Source organism: Prunus avium, chromosome 4 (genome assembly GCF_965620075.1).
Source record: "Prunus avium chromosome 4, drPruAviu1.hap1.1, whole genome shotgun sequence".
In the NCBI taxonomy this organism is placed as follows: domain Eukaryota; kingdom Viridiplantae; phylum Streptophyta; class Magnoliopsida; order Rosales; family Rosaceae; genus Prunus; species Prunus avium.
The window spans coordinates 18,936,923-18,942,875 of NC_142287.1; positions in this window are offsets into that span (position 1 = coordinate 18,936,923).

Consider the following 5,953-nt stretch of genomic DNA (forward strand, 5'->3'; position numbering starts at 1 on the left):
CACAAAACATAGTAGAATTCAGGGACAAGTGGTCAATCTGAGATGCAAATTCTAGCACCACACAGTTCGGTCGTCCCAAAGACTCGTGGGCTAATGTCATACGCTCATAGACTCACCCGAAGGCAACCAAGTCATCCGAAAATATTATAATTTCTGAAAGGCAACCGGGATGTCCGTGGACAGCATAACATTTGAAGGTAACCAATATTCCGAAAGGCAACAATATTACCTAAGGAAATAACTAGGGTACCTACGGTGGGTTTGAAAACCTTTCTTGAACATGTTATAAAACCATTCCCATAAAACCACTCTCCAAGACCTTTTCTCAAATCCAATCTTTAAACCATTCTCAAATTTCCAAGCTAACATTATTTAACAACATGCATGAGTATTTAAAATCATTTGAAGCCAAAACCGAAAACTAAATCATAACAATATGCTTGAAAAATAAAAACCATAAATCATTCATAAACATTTAATAAAATCCTCAAAACATGAAAACCATTTATAAAACAAATGTCCACTCACTGTGGGTCCAAGCGCACTCAACCCTAATTTGGTGCGTCCGGAGCGGTATATGGCGTCTTTGAACCTATTTGAAAGGATACAGCCATTAGTAAAACAATAACTCCAAAATCGGACTTAAAAGTGAATTCTAGCTTTCCCGGAACCCTAAGTGTGTGAAACCTTAAAAGATAGGTCTAAGTGTCTTACAAAGAGTATCCAATGGCCAAGACGGTCTCGGAAGACATTCGGTCAACCGACCCGATGGGCCCACGACTTGGGACAGATCCAACTATCCAGGAGTTCCTGATCAAACGATACTTAATAGGGGAAACTCCCACGAAGTCTCACCAATCCAAACATATCGTCGTGCTCAGGACGACGTGGGTTGAATTATAAGGCAAAGTGGGCTGCCTCTGGGTGATGGCTTGAGGAATTTTTCAGTGACTGTAAAGCTCCAAAGCGAGTCAAGCCTTATACCAAATGATCAAGCTCAACAAGGGAGTAAGTTTTATACCTGTGTCGAAGATCAATTTAGCCGTTAATGGCATTCACCGATCAGTTTTCTCGCCGGAAACCTAGGAGTTTCCCGGCTTCGATTTGAGCAGTCGGACAAGGTTATGGGTTGGGTTGTTTGCGCTAAAACTAGACAGGTAGTATGTAGGACAATTTAAAGATGAGGTGGATGTTGAGGGTGAGGACCCTCAGTATGTAAGAGCAATCGGGAGATAAATGGACATGCATACAGAAGACAAATGTACGTGGTTCACCCGAATAATGGGCTACGTCCATAGAGAAGTATGTTCTCATTATAATAATGTGTGTATACATTGTACATAGGGTTAGACCCAAGGGGAAGAGGAAGAATACCGAAGGCCGAAGGCAGATGCCGAAGGCTGAGGGGAGATGCCGAAGGCTGAGGGCAGATGCCGAAGGCTGCTGACCGAAGGCTGATGGCCGAAGGCAGATGATCTGGCTGATGGCCGATGATTCGTGGGCTTGTAAATGGGCTCATGGGTAAGCCCATGAGGCCCTAATAGCCTGCCCAACCTCTTTCTTCCTCTCTTTCTTCCTCTCCCTCCTTTGAAGGAGAGGGGTCTTCTTTTATAGGGAAGGGAGAGTCCCCTTCTCTTGTGTTTTGTCGATGTGGGACTCCCTTCCCTTTGCTTGGATTAGCTTGGAAATGCTTGAAAATGCTTGGAAATGCTTGGAAATGCTTGGCCAGATATTGTACAAACAGGAGTCCCCCAAGTTCCCGATTAAGGAGGTACTTCTTGATTGGGGACTTGTAGTCATTAATGCACTGGCCAAGTAATGCTTCAGCTCATTCTTCAGCAGGCTGATGGCTGATGGCCGAAGGCCGAAGGCTGAAGCTGATGGCCGAAGGCTGAGGCTGATGGCCGAAGGCTGAAGTTGATGGACGAAGGCTGAAGCTTATGGCCGAAGGCTGAAGCTTATGGCCGAAGGCCGAAGGCTGAAGCTGATGGCCGATGGCTGATGGCGCCGTCAGGGAGAAGTGTCTCCTGGAAGGTGCCGTTCGGCATGGCTTTGAGAAAAGGCGCTGGAGAAGTGTCTCCTAGAAGGTGCCGTTCGGCATGACTGAAGGCTGATGCTGATGGCCGAAGGCTGAAGCTGATGGACGAAGGCTGATGGCCGAAGGCTGAAGCTGATGGTCGAAGGCTGATGGCCGATGCCAAAGGTCGATAGCCGATGGCCGAATCATTGGGGGATGTGAAGACATCGCACGCGCCGAATGATGATGGGTGCCGAAGGCCGAAGGCAGATGCCGAATCATTGGGGGGGATGTGAAGACATCGCACGCGCCGAATAATGATGGGTGCCGAAGGCCGAAGGCAGATGCCGAATCATTGGGGGGATGTGAAAACATCGCACACGCCGAATAATGCAAGGGTGCCGAAGGCCGAAGGCAGATGCCGAATCATTCGGGGGATGTGAAAACATCGCACACGCCGAATGATGCAAGGATGCCGAAGGCCGAAGGCAGATGCCGAATCATTGGGGGGATGTGAAGACATCGCACGCGCCGAATGATGCAAGGGTGCCGAAGGCCGAAGGCAGATGCCGAATCATTGGGGGGATGTGAAGACATCGCACGCGCCGAATAATGCAAGGGTGCCGAAAGCCGAAGGCAGATGCCGAATCATTGGGGGGATGTGAAAACATCGCACACGCCGAATGATGCAAGGATGCCGAAGGCCGAAGGCAGATGCCGAATCATTGGGGGGATGTGAAGACATCACACGCGCCGAATGATGCAAGGGTGCCGAAGGCCGAGGGCAGATGCCGAATCATTGGGGGGATGTGAAGACATCGCACGCGCCGAATAATGCAAGGGTGCCGAAAGCCGAAGGCAGATGTCGAATCATTGGGGGGATGTGAAAACATCGCACACGCCGAATGATGCAAGGATGCCGAAGGCCGAAGGCAGATGCCGAATCATTGGGGGGATGTGAAGACATCACACGCGCCGAATGATGCAAGGGTGCCGAAGGCCGAAGGCAGATGCCGAATCATTGGGGGGATGTGAAGACATCGCACGGGCCGAATGATGCAAGGGTGCCGAAGGCATGGCTCAAAAGGGTGCCAAGAGCACTCGTGAAGTAGAACGACATAGCGTTTTGTATCGCTTCCCACAGACGGCGCCAATCTGTTTGCGCTAAAACTAGACAGGTAGTATGTAGGCCAACTTAAAGATGAGGTGGATGTTGAGGGTGAGGACCCTCAGTATGTAAGAGCAATCGGGAGATAAATGGACATGCATACAGAAGACAAATGTACGTGGTTCACCCGAATAATGGGCTACGTCCACAGAGAAGTATGTTCTCATTATAATAATGTGTGTATACATTGTACATAGGGTTAGACCCAAGGGGAAGAGGAAGAATACCGAAGGCCGAAGGCAGATGCCGAAGGCTGAGGGCAGATGCCGAAGGCTGCTGGCCGAAGGCTGATGGCCGAAGGCAGATGATCTGGCTGATGGCCGATGATTCGTGGGCTTGTAAATGGGCTCATGGGTAAGCCCATGAGGCCCTAATAGCCTGCCCAACCTCTTTCTTCCTCTCTTTCTTCCTCTCCCTCCTTTGAAGGAGAGGGGTCTTCTTTTATAGGGAAGGGAGAGTCCCCTTCTCTTGTGTTTTGTCGATGTGGGACTCCCTTCCCTTTGCTTGGATTAGCTTGGAAATGCTTGGAAATGCTTGGCCAGATATTGTACAAACATGGGTGTTGGAGGGGAAAGGTAGAGGAGAAGGATATGAGTGTTTTGGGATAAAAATGGAGGTAGGTGGTGGCTGGGAATAGCAGACGTAATGCCTGCAGTTTCCTACAACGCGACAATTTTTATGTCGATTCTTTGGATCCAAATTCCTAGGTATCTATTAGGTTTCAAGGGTGGATATTGGATAGGTTTTGTAGAGGAGGAAGAGGGGAACAAGTTTCGTGAAGGTTGCGCCTCCAACTATGGCAGGATGGCAAAGAAAAATCAGCTGGAATGGTGGTGTCACTGTTCACATGAGAGAGAGGCAAATGTCGTGCTCTAATTTTCCAGCTGGGTTTTTAACTAAAACAAATTCTACAAAATTATAGTTGTGCCATTACACTTCCCTAGATTAAAACGTCTTCGTTTCAACTCCGATTTAGGCCTACTATGTGTCTACGAACTCGTGAGCTCGAGCATTACGCAATGGACCCAAGAAATTTTTCAAAACCAGCACCGAACAAAAAGTCAACCCTAAACCACTGAGAAACCATAAGGGTAAAATCGTCCTTTGATTTATAAATTAGGAAAATAAATGAACTTTTGGCGGGGGATGTTACAAAGAAACAACACCTTTGGTTACAATGAAGAACCTACTTTCTCTATATCAAACCCTAGCTCTCTTTTCTCTCACCCTTGGCTCAAACCCAATTCGATGCCCTAGTTTTCTCACATTATGAAAACCTAGCACTAAAGTGCCTATTTATAGTTCATAGAACTGAAGTACAAACCTAATAGGAATAGAAGACTTAACCTAGCCCAAATAGGCTAAAAAAAAACTCAAAAACCCGTGTAAAATACCAAAACACGCTGAGTAGGAAAACACACTGCGAGCGGTCGCTTCTTTGTGAAGACTTGAATTCGCTCTAGCACTTGCGACTGCTGCTCCCAGGATTTATGCGACCGGTTGGTTCTAGAACCAACGATCAATTGCCTCTTGCTTCTCCCTAATCCACACCATTTTAAGCGAGCCAAACTTCAACAAATAATACAAACCAACACTAACACTGGCAATCCAGAATAATTGGACCTCTAGATGCATAAAAGTGATGAGGTTCTCGATTTTTAATTTCTGATTTTAATATTTGGTTTAATCTTTTAATTGGTTTTGGTAAAAGCAATTTGTTGAATTGGATATAAAGAGGCAAATATAAGAATGCATCTGCATGTTGCGTTCCTAAGAGGACACAAATTAATGTGCAAACAACCAATTAAAAATACCCGCAAGTGCACGAATCTATTGAAGTATAGATTATGTAAGTACGGGGTCGATCCCACGAAGAACTTGTCGGCTTCCTATAAGTTCTAATTTGAGTACGTAAAGAACACTTAATTGACACACCACAAATGCACAAATGCAAAATGGAAACTAAAAATAAGTAAGGAAGTGTAAAAGAAATGAAACAACACAAGAAAACTAAAGAAAAACACAAACAGCACTTTCTATCGCCCTTTTATCACCTATTTATCACCTGTGAACAGTGCTGTGAATAGTATCGTGAACAGTGAAAAATGAACAGTGATGACCGGTCGCATGAACAGTGACGACCGGTCGTTTTTGGCAGAGTCGAAACTCAAATTTGGACGTGATGAGCGACCGGTCGTTAAGTGAAAGCGACCGGTCGTGTTTCACAGAGTCGTTTTCTCTGTTTTTCAGTTTCGACCTCTGTCCAGTGTTTTGCCTATAACTTTCCAACCGTTTGTCCAAAATTCACGTTCTTTATACGGTTGGATTCAGCACACAAAAATGAAGAACACAGCGCGGACCAAAAGTCCAAAACAATTATGGAAACAAATAAAATCAGTGACAAAGACACATAACGTGTCAAACATGCACACACACACACACACACATTTTTGGGGGGGTGGGGGGGGGGGTTTGGTTTTGGTTCAAGTGACCTAATTCTAATGCATGAAAGTAAATGGACTTTGAATTTAAATGAGAATGGCAGAGATGAATTATCAAAATGTGAAAGTACCAAGTAACAAACACTAGGGTTTCGGAATCCACCCTAAACAATTCTACCTATGTTCATGAATACTCAAGTGATGAACTCTAAACGTGTTGATGAAGATGTTCGCAATCAAGACCAGTATGAGTGGCTCAAGACGCATTGATTCTCTCTAATGTACGTAAAGTGCAGTACGAGTGCTACAATACTTGTGCCTTCCTTA